Source organism: Schistocerca gregaria, chromosome 3 (genome assembly GCF_023897955.1).
Source record: "Schistocerca gregaria isolate iqSchGreg1 chromosome 3, iqSchGreg1.2, whole genome shotgun sequence".
Taxonomy (NCBI): domain Eukaryota; kingdom Metazoa; phylum Arthropoda; class Insecta; order Orthoptera; family Acrididae; genus Schistocerca; species Schistocerca gregaria.
This window is the reverse complement of record NC_064922.1, coordinates 400,684,750-400,699,025: the sequence shown is the minus strand read 5'-3', so window position 1 is coordinate 400,699,025 and position 14,276 is coordinate 400,684,750. Positions and strand designations below refer to the sequence as shown.

Genomic DNA, 14,276 nt, shown 5'->3' with positions numbered 1-14,276 from the left:
AACACCTTCTCATACAGCAAAGTACATGATCAAACACAATGTTTACGAAAATGTATCTTTACGCTATTTGTGGCACGTGTCTGTGCCTCATGACTACCGGAGTGAATCTTTTAATACTGAATACTGGCAAACGCATCCGGCCACAGACAACATGACTGTACGTCTCGACTGCCTAATCCAGAGTGAGGAATAGGAACTTAAATAAAAATTGGAAACACATCCTACGACAGACAACATGTCTGTTCTTCTCGACTGCCTAATCCAGAGTGACGAACAGCCTGAAAGCTTCGCGCGCCATACCAGAAAAGGCGTGACCCGAACGCTTCCGAAGTGCTTCGTCTGCAATTTCGTCAGTCTTTTGCTTTTAATTTAAATTGTTTTTAATAATTCTAAAATGACTGATTGATAGTCAGCTATTGAGAGATATTTACATTAAAAAGTGAAGTAATTCCAATTAGTAGTTTAACTAATAATAATAACTGTACTTAAACGTTTTGGCGCCCTTGCTCCGAACACAGCAGCCAACCACAGAGCAGTAGCATTATGCAGGCGGTCTTTCTCACGGGAATGGTACCGAATCTAACATCTGTCACAGGTACCTCACACCACATTTCGTCATCTATATACTTCTTGCATCTCGACTGCTCTGGGAACAGCTTCTTGGAGCCTAATATAATGGCTGACTAAGCCAGAAATATTACACTAGGAACATTTAACTGTGGACGCATGCTCGCCTCCAGTCTGCCACCAGCAACGAATGGTGAAGCTTTAACAATGCTAGCTACTTGAGCTGGCGAAATATCAGAAAAATTGTCAAAGAAATATTGGCTGAAAAACCTGAGATAGAAGCCAACAGGCAATTTGTCAGATTTCTATCATATTACTGAGTTATGTATATTGTTAATGTCTTCACTGTTTAAATTCTTTTAACGATTTTGCTATTGCCTGTTATACCGCCTATACCGGATCGTTCTCTTTTTGTAAATTACGAAGTGTATTTGTAAAGTAAGGTCCGAACTGGTGCGCAATGGAAGCCACTGTGATAATCCAGTGGAAATTCGCACAAATGTGTTGGGCAGTGTCTTTAGTGTGCCTGTTGATCGTGTGACGACGCTCTTTTCAGTTCAGAGCGCAAAGTGATCATGATGAAATTTCTAAAACAACAGTATCTCCCGCTCAGCATGGAGATTTGGTAATTTCGCCTGAAGCTATGGAACCCACATAACATACATATCATGCGTTTCTTTCTTCAAGACAATTTTCAGCCGCATTCTGCAGAGGCAATGAAGACGTTCTTGCAGCGTTTTCAATAGGAAGCGTTTGATTACCTTCAATACAGCCTTTAATTGGCTCCCTGCGATGTTCATCTCTGCTCAAATGAACCGCTGGCTACGAAGACAACATTCTGGCACAAACAAAGAAAGGCAGGCCAGCGTAGAGAATTGTCGGAAAGCACAGGCGACTGCTTTCTGTGACGAGGATGCTGGAAAGTTTGTACAACGCTATGACAAATGACTAAGTCGGAGCGGTGGCTATTTAGAGAGGTAGTTGGAAGGTGTGGCTAACTGTTGCGAATAAAAAATTTTGAATTTCTGATCTGACCTTACTTTCCGAACAGCCCTCGTAAGATGTCACTGAGGGGAATAAATATTACTATAAGTCTTCCATTTCCTTGGTCCAGCACCTTACAACTCCCAGCCCCCTGTTCCCTATCATTTCACCTGTTATGTCATGTAACGGCGATTCACTTGATAAAAATTACACACTGTGGTAAATTATGTAATACATTGCAGTCCAGGTTGGCCGGCATGGTAGACAAGAGCGCGGCTGTAATATTTTCACATGCGATATTCTCACTTTTCTCTTTTTACATCTACACACCAGCTGAAAAATACTTCTATTGGAGCACGAAACAGACTAATGTGCTCCTGTTTAAAATATTCTGAAAAGTGTGGTACCAACTGCCTCCTTCTACCTTGCTTAAAACTTTTAAACCATTTCCCAAAACTTCTGAGATGCGAACATGTTCGTGCTCTTTTTAACATACAGCTCACCTCTCACTTCCACAAGCTCCCCTAACTGTAACTCATTCAGTCCCACTAATCCATCGCTATCCACCCGCTCCCACTCATTCGCAAACTTAGCACTAACTCATCGTCATTATCTCTTTGTGTCACTCTAAGTGTCACAGTCTCCTTCCTTCTATCTATGGTATCCTCTTACTATCATGCTCTCTCTCTCTCTCTCTCTCTCTCTCTCTCTCTCTCTCTCTCTCTCTCTCTCTCTTGCTCTGTCTTATCGTTATTATCACATTCATTTCTTTCCACTGCTGCTGTCTCTTCTCATTGCAACTAACTCTCTCTTCCTCGTTGTCACTGTCATAGACTCTGTCTCCCATTATCACTGACTCTCACCCACCTCCCCTTTCTCCTATTTATTCCTGTCAGACTGGCACTCTCTCCTTCACTATTTTCTCACCATTATTTTATCACTGTCAACTATGTTCCACTGTCACTGTGTCCCTCTACTTCTCTCACAATACCATTCTCTCTTTTCATCCTATAACACAACCACTGTCTATTATCTTCCAGTATTTATTACTTTTCTGTCTCCTTCCCACTGCCACTGTCTGCTTCTTCCTCAGCATAAGAACGCGCAAAATATATTCTGATGCCAGAATATTTGGGACAATTTTCATGGATGCTGAGTGAGGTAGAATGAGGCATCACTTTCCAATGAGTCTTTGAAACAAGAGCGTGTTAGCCTTTTTCGTGCTTCTACAGGAGAATTGTTCCTCTGGTTCCCTTATTTTTCCTGCCACAGCAAGGCATGCCATTCATATGAAAAGCACTTCATGGGTCAGTAAAATTCTGAGAGCTTATTTATGTGAAACTGAAATAACAGAGAACTAATTTTATATATGAGATTGCATTTTACCTGCACAAAAATATTTCATGTGATTCACTACTTTAACATGGAGTTCCCGAAACCCTTCGGAAGAAACAGAGACACTTCACAACCTATTTCTCCTTCCTACATCAAGTTATAAACTTTATATTAATCCCATATGATTGGAAGCATGACTCGAGTCACTGTATTCACTGCTGTTGCTGTGCAGTGCCGCAGTCCACACGAAGTTGACAGTTATTCGAAAGAAGGGGCAGAGACGAGTGCACACAGACTGAGTGACTAGACAAATAAAAAAGGCATGAGACCATCTTTCTGAATATAGGGGGGTTTCAGAAGTTTCCCATTAATTTTGTAATCGAGTGGTGAGGTGTACTTTCGGACACCGGTCTTGGCGGTAGTTGTAGACAAAAAGGTAGCAACAGGACGAGTTGCAAGTCCTGCCAACGTCGCGACCATTCAAGAGGGAGCTGTAGTCTAAATGGTCAAGAATGTGGAAGGTAACTGGACCCAGATTCATTCAAGAAGCTTATATGCTTTCACGCTATGTCCTATAGCAATGCTGCGGACAATAAAACACGTAAAGTAAGTGGGAATTACAACGCCGTTCCTCTGAACTACGTTCTAATAACTATGTGACCATGTTAATCGGGAACGAACAGTGAATTTGTGCACGTGAGGTAGGGCGAGAGAGAGAGAAAGAGAGAGAGAGAGAGAGAGAGAGAGAGAGAGAGAGAGAGAGGAGGGGGCGGAGGAGATGAAACAGAGCGGGTGGGATAGGAAACCAAATGCCACCCAGCCAATAGCCGTCGTGATGTGAGGCCAGTGGAGGAAGTGAATTCCTTGTGGTGCGGCAGCCGCCACCGGTGGCTATGAATGCGTGCCGGTTGGTCGCAGCGCCAGTGTTTTGTTCGCGCCTGGTGGCCCCAACGGCGGCCGCAGTGCCGCTTATTGCCGCTGGCGGCACCACTTGCGCGCCGTCAGAGCCCTCTGCCTCGCAGAAGTGGAGTCCGCAATATGAACACTATACATCACGGGGGGCCTCGTCTTTTCCAAGGTACCAGGAAGTGAGCAGTGTTCCCCGTCTGGTAATCGATGTATCATTCAGAGGTTGAGCTCTTGGTAACATTATTACATCTACTGGTCTACACAGTCAACTTTTTACTACAGAGTTTTAACATTTCACAACCAAATTCTGCCTCTTAAAAATAGAGTTTCCAAATAGCAAACTGCTTTATTCGACCACTTTTATAAACGTTGATTTTCCTCCTTCTTGTGATGATATACAATGAAGTGGTGGAATATAACTGAAGAAAGTGGGATTCTACTTGATTACATCAATCCATACTGAATTTTGGGCATTTTTGTGCTATTATGTGATGGTTTTTACTTTCTTATATGTCGCAATGACTGTTTATTTTTTGTTAGTGGAGATTCATTCAGCGAGCCCACGCGTTGCCTGCAGGGGAAGAGCCACCGTTAGAAATTAAAATCGCAGAGGACCCACAAGTGGCATGAAACATTTTTGTTATTGTGATCCGTTTCAATCGACAAACATGAGAATCTTCATATACAGCACATGTAAAAATAAAGAAAAGTTACCTGCCACTAGTGGCTACTGTGCAATTTCAATACGAATATTTGTTTACTGAGTAAGTTATCCTGACCTTTGCCTGTGTTGTTCTCTCCTTACATTGGTTTCTGTGGTGAAAACGTGACGACACAAACACTTTACGTACCTTTTTGTGAATGACATACGTTTATATTAAGCTCAATAGCGAAATATATAAAGAAACAACAGTGTTTTTGTTTTCGCTACGTAACTGTTTCCCAAACACGAATGGGTAATCAGAAATAAACCAAATAATGTGGACCTTGTACAAAGTACTCGCTATTTCGAAGAGCGACAGTGGCGTCACTAGCTGCAGCTACTATCTAGGTAGTGGTAGGCCTCCTTAGCCAATTTCATAATTAAGGACCAACAGCCTGGTCCCAAGCGCCTCACAGGTTATGTCCACTCTGACCCAGAGTGATAATAGTAATATTTTTGCTGCTCACCGCTCCACAGGCATAAACAATGTAATTAACCACAATAATGTATGAGCTGGTTTGAATTTTAACAGTAACTTTCTTCTCTCTTTCTTCCGTAATTGGCAAGCAATTCACCGCATAGATCTGAAAGCTTCTTGGTCTTTCTTTTCCTCTCTTCCAAGAACCTCTTCATTCTTTCACTCCCTTTCTTTCTCCGTTCCTTGGAAAAGTAATGTAGAGAACTCCCTCTTAGTGGTTTTTCTTCAAATACTTTCGAGCTGTTGAATTCGCTTCAAAATTCTTCCTGTTTTGAATCATCTCTAGTGTAATACCAGTGTCTTGTGCAACTATGTTGACCTCTCCTACCCATTTATTGATGGACGTTAATGATGTGGTGCAACAGAAGGTCTTTTTTCTCGGAGGATTTTCGTTCATTCGTACTAGGTGTCCGTAAAATTTCAACTGTCGTTTGTGCATTTTGTTCTGATCTTTTCGATTTACTTTTAGAACTCCTAATTTTCCTTATTCTTCCTAGTTCCGTCAGTAGTCCGGAGAATCTTCTCTTCTTTTCAAATTCTTCCAACGGTACAGCGTACTGCACATCAGACAATGTCTGTCTACATGCTTCTGTTCACGTGGTAGAATGACTCCTTTGTATTGCCTTTCCTCAACTACGCAACACACACAGAAATGCCATTTTACACCGTGTCTCGAATATTCGTGCCCTGCTGCATTTGTGTTTCGTTTGTACTATCTCTGAATACCTCGTAAACACTCTCGTACCGTCTGAGTCCATACGTTACAAATCCAGCAACACACACCTGAATTCCTCTTAACTCACCGGATAATCCATCCTGTCGACAATCCTCGGTATTGATCCCGTATTTGCGAATTGAATGTAGACGGCTTTTTGTACGCACTTCCCTTTTAATATGGGCAATGGAAGTTAATCACGACTGGATACTGGAGGGACTATACCCTAATACTGTAACGAAAATGGCGAAATACCAAAGTTTAATTTAGAATCTGCAATTCATTTGGGTTGAAAACACTGTCGCCACATATAGACAGGTTAACCTAACCTAGAATTTCGGAACGTACATCCACCGTCTGTGTGACACGCCGACTTGTACAGTCAATCGGTCAGCCGTACTTACGGTACTGCAATGTAATCCAGTACGGCAGAAGTGTCAAAGACTCGACAGAATGCTACAACTTACCATCAGTTTGTGTGTTCATTAAGTCTCTAACGTCCGTCTGAAATACCATGTCAGTGGCTCAACCGTCTAGTTACGTAATTTGCGCCTAGATATGTTAAGTGGTTACTATACGCTATGTCTAATTCCCAGTTTCAGAGTGTATACGTTCCTCAGTGTCGAGCAGCACACACCAATTATCGTACCGTCATAATGGCTGCAGAATGTCTCATCCAAAAGCAAAACAAAGTGTCAAACATCATTCACAATGGTCCTGTCTGCCTTGACGTAAACCTCAATACCTTATTGCGTTTAAGGAAAATCCGAAGCATCGTATTTCACCATCCAACAAAAGTTCCGTCCTAAAATTAAAAATTATGAGCTTTTGCAAACTCTGTATCCTTTTCTAGTCATATTATCCTCTTTTTGATCTTACTGTATTCTTTGTTAATCGATTTCTTGTACTTTCCAACATTCTCTTCCTAAGTGTTCACTGCTGCAGTGGCCTACAGTTTAAATTTATCATCCTGTAGGTTATATATGTCATTCCACTCCTTAAAAACAAATGTAAGCTGTATTTTACTGTAGTGTAGATATTTCTGTTTTATCATTTTATCAGTACTAAATTTAAGTTTTAATTAAATTACGAAATTAATACAACACGTATATGACATTGGACACTGATAAAATTGACACTGATAAAATTAGCAGAACATTGGTTTGGATGTAGGACGAGGTCTCAAAGTCACCGTGTTACTGGGATAAGTGAGTAAAAAAACAAGTACTTCTCTACGTAACGTTTCGTCTAACTCAGACAGAGAGTTCGACAGAGTTTTGGAAGCACGTCGCTAGAAAATGGCTCTAAGCACTATGGGACTTAACTTCTGAGGTCATCAGTCCCCTAGAACTTAGAACTACTTAAACCTAACTAACCTAAGGACATCACACACACCCATCCCCAAGGCAGAATTCGAACCTGCGACCGTAGCGGTCACGCGGGTCCAGATTGTAGCGCCTAGAACCGCTCGGCCACTCCGGTCGGCTGAGTCGTCAACACACTCTGTTCCTTCAGCTATGCCTCTAAACAGTAATGTTACCGATGACAGTGTCACTAATGCGCGGTTATTAAACACGGTTATCTGAAATTCTTTCACCAAAGGAGGTAGTAAACGTTCCTGAATTCCAACCAAATACTGCTACCAACAAGTGGAGTTTGGAAATAGATACCCTCGGTGTAGCGAACGAACTTATTCTTATGGTGCAGATAATATATCAGAAAGGCTTCTTCCGGGGTACGGAGATGAAATAGCTCCGTTTTAACATAATACACAACCGTTCGCTTAGGAGAACGATAAGTAGCGAAAGCCCGAAGAAATTGAGCAGGTCGCACCAGTATAGACGAAAGGAAACAGAAGGACTCACAACATTGAAAGTTGATGGTAGCAGGATTTTGAAAGGGGCATTGTCTTTGAACGGTTTGTAGTATCTGAAAATGAACTATCTGTAGGCTCAAATCTATCAACTAAACATTAAGTTTTTGACCTCCACATGAGTACTAAAAGAATTACATTAAATTTCGATTACACGATAAATAACATACATTTAAAGGTTGTAGATTCACCTAAAATCCTGAGCACTAAAATTACAAACAACTTAAAATGGTAACACTAGCATAGGAAATGTTGTGGGCAAGGGGACCCAAAGAAAGACTCTAAGCACTACGGGACTGAACATCTGAGGTCATTAGTGCCCTAGACTTAGAACTACTTAAACCTAACGAACCTAAGGACATCACACACATCCATGCCCGAGACAGAGTCGGCCGCTGTGGCCGAGCGGTTCTAGGTGCTTCAGTCTGGAACCTCGCCACCGCAACGGTCACAGGTTCGAATCCTGCCTCGGGTATGGATGTGTGTGATGTCCTTAGGTTAATTAAGTTTAAGTAGTTCTTAGTTCTAGGGTACTGATAAACATAGATGTTAAGTCCCATAGTGCTCAGAACCATTTGAACCATCTGAACCCAAGGCAGAATTCGAACTTGCAACCGTAGAAGCAGCTGCAGGCCCCAAAGAATGCTTTCGATTGGCAAAGCAATTAGAAGATACTAAAAATCTACTGAAGAGACTGTCTACAGTTAGCTTGTCTCTTCTCACCTGAAGTAATGCAAGGGCAGTATGGAATCTTTAGGAAAGAAGATTGACAGATCATATCGAAAAGGTTCAAAGAAGAGCAGCTAGTTTTGTTCGAGTGCTTGCTGAAAAGTAATGCCTCTGAAATTTTTATTTTGATCTCAACACTGGTTGAGGAATTACATGTCACGCATGATGCTCGATCGACTTTCCCGAGTCGCTGACATGAGTTGTAACCCTCTGCAGCTAGCGAGTTCCGAATTGCAGCGTTTAACAAGGCGGCGTGTAACGCAACTCTGTCGGTCGTGAGAAATTACGTGCTGTAATCGAGTTTCCAACCGCAAAACTCCCTCCACCGACGGAGCATTCTCTCCTTGAGCACGACAATGCCAGAACCCACTCGAGGGCTTCGACATCTGCGACTATCCGAACCCTTCGGTTCTCCTCCGATCATCCTCCATACAGTTCCAACTTGGTCCCATCCGATTTTCACTTGTTTCCAAAACTTAAAGAACACGTTCTAGGGCTTCACTTTGACAGCGATGAAGCGGTGCAAGCAGAGGTGAGGTTGTGGCTCCTTCGACATATTCAAACATTCAGCCCTGGTGGTATCAACAAACTGGGCTGTCGTTGGGAGAAGTGTGTACGTCGTTGAGAAATAAATATGTAGACATAAAGAATTAAGATGTAGGATCTTAATACAGTTCGTTATATTTAAAAAGTTTTAAGGCTTTTCACATAAAACATTCGAGTCATTACTTTTCGGCACACCTTCGCATTATCGGGAAGAAATCTGGCCACGGTGGCGGAGCGGTTGTAGGCGCTTCAATCCGGAACCGCGTGACTGCTACGGTCGCAGGTTCGAATCCTGCCTCGGGCATGATGTGTGTGATGTCCTTAGGTTAGTTAGGTTTAAGTAGTTGTAAGTTCTAGGGGACTGATGACCTCAGATGTTAAGTCCCATCGTGCTGAGAGCCATTTGAACCATTTATCCTGAAAAAGGGGAGACAGTGTAACGGATCTGATAAGCGAGAAGGCTTGGTAATCATTAAAATAAAGGCGTTTTAGTTTGCAATGAGATCTTTTCACGAAATTTCAGTCATTATTTGCTTTCAGATTGCTATAATATTTCGTTGGCTCGCACCCACATGGGGTGAGAGGAGCATCGTAATGAAATACGAGAAATCAGAGCACGCATGATGTATGAAGGTTTTCTCTTCTCCCACGTGCTTTTCGAGAGCGGCACGGCTGAGTAAAAACTGAAAGTCGTTCTCACACTTAAATGTGAGTTGTAGAGTAATCATGTAGATGTAGATAAAATAAATTCTGACAGTTTCAAGTGTGTGTGTGTGTGTGTGTTCTCTGTATTTAAAGTAGAATTGACGAGTGGCTGACGTAGGAGATAGGGGGTTTGTGGCAGAAGAAAGAGGGAGGTAGCATGGAGGGTAGAGGGAGGGAGGAATGGAGAGAGAGAGAGAGAGAGAGAGAGGGGGGGGGGTGGGAGAAGGGTGGAGGAATTACAGTAGGGTTGCAAAGTCCAGGGGGACACAAGGGATTGTGTTAGGATTACGGCAAGGCATGGTTACTCAGCGATGGTGGAAATGTTGCCCTGTCACCGCTATCAAACGGAATATTTAAGCAAACGCGTTGTTACGAGGGTGGGGAGCAAAGGCAGGGGGAGGAGAGATCCCCTGTTTTCTCCTCGTTCGCACACTGTCTACATCCGGTACAGGTAGAGCGTACGAAATACGGAGTTAGTAAAACAGTATAAGGGTGGATTGCGGTTACATCTACTGCGCAACAAACAGCACAAGTTAGCACAATACGTCCACCGCGACAACTCGTGGTGAACGCGTCACAGTGGTTCGCTGGAGCTTGAGGGGTGACGGGGGGGTGCACGTTCCATGTTCGCGTAATTAGTGAATAATTCGAAACTGCGTGCAACAGATCGAAGAGCAGCAGGGTAGGTAGCCCGAAGCGACGGCGTTGCTGGGTACGGATGGGCGACCGCCGCAGCGCAGGAAATCTGAGCGCTAATTCTGTTGGCGCCCCTGCCTCCTCCCTCGCAAATCAGGCTACATTAGCCAGCCCTGCGTCCTGGTGCGGCGAGCCCTTAGAAACCCGAGTTGGGGGCACAGTGGGGATGCCTGCAGAGGGAAAAACGGACCTCTAAATAATACCTGCCCGTAATTGGCAAAGTTGTAGCAGAGAGCCGGCGGACGACTGCGTTGCGAGGTTTCGCGAAACCCGACGATCCCAGCCGTCACCGCGCCGTCCCCCTTGCACTTTGTGGCCCGCGCGAACGGCTGTAATACGTTAGGTGGCGAAATGCGGCGGGCAAAGCGGTGGTAACGTGTTCACTACAGCCTGATTTAAATTACTTCATAGTTGACATTTCACTTGTTGAAACCGCCTTCCTCCACTCAGGCAACTGCGCATCAAACACGAACTATTCGCTGTTACCAAACTGTCACAACAAGCTGCCAGTTAAATTCCAATTTCTGGTCTGGCTTTATTTATTATTGTTTTTGGGTCCTGAATCCTGGGCCCGGCGCTTTTATTTCGCGTTTTATCACACATGATAAACACATCCAAAACAACATACACGATAAGAAGGTAACGAAATGACGCACATCTCGTACGCGCCACTGGTCAAGGCGTAATGGATTCTTTCGCAGAAGACGCGACTCGACCTTACATATTCAGTTACAGTCATCACAGAGATCGACTTACAGTAGGCAAACTTCATACGATAAGGCGTGAAACCGAACTTTTTAAGGCAGCAAATGATTATTGCAACTGTCCCTAGACATAAATCAATATAACCTTTCTAACTGAAGGTCTGCTATTACTCAGTGGTGAAGTTACACAAGCTATACTGAAGACTGTGGTTTCGAACTCCGTCGGCCGATGATTCTTATTTTCAACTCTTTATCAAAATTCCTGATTACTACTACTTTCCATTAATTGTTTTCTGTGTAACATTCTACTTTTATTCTTTTGTCGCATCATTTTCATCACAGTTTTTTTCATTTGCTCTTGTTTTTCTTCCTATCGTTAATTTTTCGGTTAGAATTCGCCACTATCGCATATTGCTTGCATATAAATTCCAAGCAGGACTGTTCATCAGTCAGTGTCGCCTCAGATTGCGTAGCAAGAGCGCTTTAAGCGCTGAAACTGAATTTTTACGGTCTCGAGTTTGGTCGCACAGGTCAGCTTTAATCGCCGTGAGCAAAGTGAGCGTGATTAATAACTGAAGCGCCAAAGAAACTGATGTAAGCATGTAGAGATGTGTAAACAGGCTGCAGCCGAGAACAGCTATATAGGGCAACAAGTGTCTGGCTCAGTTGTTAGATCGCTTACTGTTGATAGAATGGCAGGTTCTCAAGGGGAGGAGGAGGAGGATGATACTGGTGTTTAACGTCCCGTCGACAACGAGGTCATTAGAGACGGAGCACAAGCTCGGATTAGGGAAGGATGGCAAAGGAAGTCGGCCGTGCCCTTTCAAAGGAACCATCCCGGCATTTGCCTGGTGTGATCTAAGGAAATCACGGAAAACCTAAATCAGGATGACCGGACGCGGGATTGAACTGTCGTCCTCCCGAATGCGAGTCTCATGTGCTAACCACTAGGTTCTCAAGATTTAAGTGAGTTAGAATGTGGTGTTATAGTCGATGCACGACCGATTTCTCACAACATCTCCGAGATGGCTATGAAGTGGGAATTTTCCCGTACGACCATTTCACGAGTGCACCGTGAATATCAAGAATCTGGTAAAACATCAAATCTCCGACATTGCTGTGGCTGGAAAACAGCGGGAACAACAGCTGAAGAAAATCGTTCAATGTGACAGAAATGCAATACTCCCGCAAATTGCTACAGATTTCACTGCTAGGCCATGAAAAAGTGTCAGTGTGCGAACCATTCAACGAAACATCACCGATATGGGCTATCGGAGCCGAACGCCCACTCGTCTATCCTTGCTGACTGCACGACACAAAGTTTTACGTCTCGCCTGGGCCCATCAACACGGACATTGGACTGTTGATGACTAGAAATATGTTGCCTGGTCTGATCAATCTCGTTTCAAATTCTATCGAGCGGATGGACGTGTACAGGTATGCAGACAACCGCATCTATCCATTGCACCCCGCATGTCAGCACAGGACTGCTCAAGCTGGTGGAGGAAAAATCTCTAAATGAAATGTTCGAGGCATTCTTCATGCAAAACATGGACAATTCTTCTCTAACAAAAAAAAATTGTTTCAGCTGACAAATTTTGTGTCACCGATGCGAACCCTCCACAAAGCTAACAATAAAGTGCCGAAATTCACATGAATGTAAACCTTTTGGCGACATAACCGACAGTCAAGCCAATGTGCGCGCGTTGAACATCTCAAAGAATAACTTCTATGTAAGTTTCACACGGTTGTGTGGACTTTCTGTGCATTATATTCAGGTGGGAGGAGACTGTGCAGAACACTCAAAGCACGAAACCACCATTTTAACTTTTCTCGATTTTTAGGATTTCAATTTCTCAACTTTTTTGGCGCAATGGATATCTTGAGCAGGTGGTATCATTCAGCTCGTAAATATTCAAACGAAGTCAAATTTAAGAGTCGTTGAGAGGTGCTGATGAAATAAATTCACTATCACTTTCCATCTGCCGCTCAACATCATTTAAGGTAAAAATATTTCCATCACCTAGTACTGTATTATCCCATTTCGGTGTCAAAAAATAAAGAAAAATGCCCATCCTGCGTCACAAGTACTATATTAAAGGACTTTGCTATTCATTGGATTAATGCAGGTGAACATTGCCTGCAGTCAGTAGATGAGTGATCTGCACCATACTACGCGGGCTAGCGTGACAGTTATAATGGATGGCTTCGCAGCACGAAAGTGATGTGGAACAAATGCATGGTGAACATCAGAAGGTAGCTTTTTGAAGTCTCATCAAGGACTTACATTTCATAAACGCAGTTAGACAATTAGTATTCTGTGTAACTGTGAACAGTCCCCTATGGTCCAACCCCTTTTAATGATTTACGGAAAAAATTCACTGGCTTTGAACAGCAGGCAAGATGCGTACGCTACATTAGCAAACAGGACGGTACGCGATGCTTCAAATGAAGTAAGCGCAATACCAGTTTTTGAGCGCACTCCCTATTAACATTTTAACTAACGGATTATGAACTTAGCGAAGAAGGATATCAAACTGAGCTACCGCAAGAGATACTTATTCAAAGTCAGATCGTAGCTGGACCGTCGTTTCGTACGAAGTAGCCTCGCTAAGCAACGAAGATGGCACTGTGTCATTCTGGTAGTAGTGGAAGCCGCTGCCTGGACGATCATTTTCCGAAGGAGAACAGGCTCGACACACCTCAAAAGAACGCAGGCACCACCTGCTTAGCGTGGAAGTAATTTGTTAATTTGAATCTTTAATTCAGCGTAGGAGTTTACTTTCTTATGAAACCTCCTAATGCCGGCCGGTGTGGGCGCGCGGTTCTAGGCGCGTCAGTCTGGAACCGTGCGACCGCCACGGTCGCTGGTTCGAATCCTGCCTCGGGCATGTATGTTTGTGATGTCTTTAGGTTAGTTAGGTTTAAATAGTTCTAAGTTCTAGGGGACTGATGACCTCAGATGTTAAGTCCTATAGTGCACAGAGCCATTTGAACCTTTCTTTTTGAGATAGTACCTTCGCACTACAAGGTGGCCTAGTCTTGTGGTGAACGATGAATGTCTTGACCTATTGCGTTCATGTTTGAAGACAGACCTGAGGACTGCTTGTTCGTGGATGAAATTTGTTCAGATATCTCGAACTGAATATCGTGCTGACCGTTATTGCGGACAGTCTGACTAAGTACTATGCCAAACCCGTAATGTTTGGACACAGTATTAGCAGTGTCTAATTCACACAGTCACGTAGTTTGCAAAACGATATGAAATGGAACGAGCTTGTGGGGACTATGGTCGAGAAGCCGTATATCTACTTTGATTTTTTGGGAGAATT

General features: G+C 43.4%; 1 protein-coding gene across 1 annotated transcript in view; it reads right to left on the bottom strand.

Annotated features, from left to right (window-relative positions):
- Positions 1 to 14,276, bottom strand: part of LOC126356171 (teneurin-a) — a 2,471,974-nt gene that overhangs the window by 2,231,198 nt on the left and 226,500 nt on the right. The window lies entirely within an intron of this gene.